We start from the raw sequence: 2,484 nt of genomic DNA, 5'->3' as shown, positions 1-2,484 counted from the left end.
TATTCTACCCGATATTTTATTTCTATCTGTTGCCCCTGAAGCATGCTCCCTTCCCAGCTTTAACTATTATTTCCTTGCTACTTTTCCGTTGTACTTGTATATATATCTGCACAGATTTATCTGGAGTCTGGTCCTAGCCTCGTCACTACCTCGCCGGGGTTAGGCCAGACATTTACCAGCACATGAGTTCGGTTGTGCTGATACTACACTCTGTGCTATTTTGCACAGATCCAGGTCTTGGACAGCAGCAGCAGCAGTAGTGTGGGGGCAGGCCTTCAATCCAGCGAGACCCGAGGTAGCCTTGCAGGCGTTCGCAGGCTCGGCGTCTCCTCTATCCTTTATTTTGTCTGTTATCTCATTGTATTCGAGACAAACAGTTTATGTTCTCTTTCGGACGTTTGTATTTAGTATTCTTAGCAGTTCGTGAGTATTGTGACACCAGTCTTGGGTAGAGGCTTTTGTTGAATTTTCCTCATTTCTATTCAGTTTCTATAATATTAAGACTTCCGCTTATTATTTTATTTCGCTGCTCTCGTATTATTATCTATAATTGATAAAAGGGATTAAGTTGTTAATGAAAAAGGAATTAAATTTGAGTTGCCTAGCTCTCATTAATAGGCGTCATCACAACTCTCGAGGGTGGAAAATTCGGGTCGTGATAATCCGTTGCATTTCTATTGATACAGGAAGTAACTATTGATTGAAACGACACAAAATAAAATAAATAAAATAAGAGAAAAGTTGGCTTGTTACTCCAGCTTGGAAGTTGTATTAATCCCAACATGTTAGCAGGAAACACAGCAAAGAAACGAAATAAATGGGCCCTCCCTGATTAATCGATAGGTACATTGCATTTGCCCACCAAATGAAATTAAGGTTGATGACCCAAGAAGACAAAGGAAAGTCAAAAGTCAAGTTTGACGCTTAAGAATTTTTTGGTTTATCCAAACGAGTCCCAAATGTTTTCGTTATAAAATGTTGATAGTTATGATTTATGACGTTTTTATGTTGGATTATCTACAGTACCTTGTGGCTGATGTGTGTGCTTCCGTCACTCGTTCCTTCATTAAGCACTATGTACCATTATTTTGCCCTAAAAATTTCATCCTCTAAATTCGGCACCTCAATCCCACGATGTCTCACCACGATATCAACTCCTTACCCACGAGCTCTTCTGCCCAAGATTCCAGAAACGTGATTTCACATTTTTATCAAATCAGTTCTACTTTTACAGTATATAGTTTTGTTCTTTCTCCAACGCGTGCATATCAAACAACAATTCTAAACTACAAGAGGTAATTTGTATGATTTGTATTTCATGAACAATCTTTATTCCATGATGGAATTATATTCCTTTAACAGATTAGTATTTGGATTTGAATTTCAAAAAAATAATAATATACAAACTGTGCAAACTAAAACTGCTTTTAATATTCATAACTCGATAGAGGCTAATTCGAAAATCGTTTTCAATTCTCAACATAACTCATCTTTTTTGGAACTCCCACAGTCTTACTTTTCATCTGACAATAACCACCATCAACACACTTCATCTTTCTTCCAAAGTCTCACAAAGGGCTTATTAAATCCTGCTTTTTGGATCCTTTTCCATGGAAAAAAAAAATCACTTTCCACATCAAGCGGATATCACAAACAGAATCATAAACAATGCTTAAAAACTTTGTTACGAAAGGTATGTTCTTTGATTACAACTAGCATCTCTGAAATACCTTTTATATATTGTTTTAGTTGCAAGCTATAAGTAATAAGACCATTAGAGTAAAAAATTTATTAATCGTTGATCTATTTTGTATATAAATGGGTAAAAAGATAATTTTGGCGATAATGATGGTATATAAAATTCAGGTATAAGTTATGAAGTCTTTATAGTGAAACATCTACCGTAAAAGAGTAAAAAAAAAAGTATCGTATAAATTTAGCTTCTAAAAGGACTTGATCAAATGAAGTTGCTTGGAGAAGTTCAACAGTAATCGAGTTCTTAGCATTACGTTCCAATTCAAAAGGTGAAAAGTGTAGAAGGGTAGATTCTTTCCAGTCGATAGTCAAGTACTGAGACTAATTTTTAAGATGATTGATTTATTCTTGAACTTATAGCCAAAATCACGAATTCCTTTGGTCTCGTGTACTGGATGCACTAGCAATTTTTGCCGATCTTTAAGGAAGTCTTGATCATCTACATATATGTTTAAACAAATCCTTTGTGAAGTACAATATTTTAGAAACGCTAAGTGAAATGTAACCATGAATTAATCTATGGGCTTGTGACATGGTTCAGTGACCAACATGCATATCTCTACTTAGATGTCGAAATAGTTAAGAGGCGAGAGAAGTAGAGAAGATATTCTCTTCGATTTAGTTCATTTCTTTATCGGGATATCGCAAAATTGAGGTTCGGCAGAGGTGGGAATCAGAGTTTGGGTTTTTAAGTATATGAGTAAACGTTATACATGCCTATCTATAGCC

This window comes from Nicotiana attenuata, chromosome 4 (assembly GCF_001879085.1).
Source record: "Nicotiana attenuata strain UT chromosome 4, NIATTr2, whole genome shotgun sequence".
NCBI classification, from domain to species: domain Eukaryota; kingdom Viridiplantae; phylum Streptophyta; class Magnoliopsida; order Solanales; family Solanaceae; genus Nicotiana; species Nicotiana attenuata.
This window is presented reverse-complemented; position numbering follows the sequence as displayed.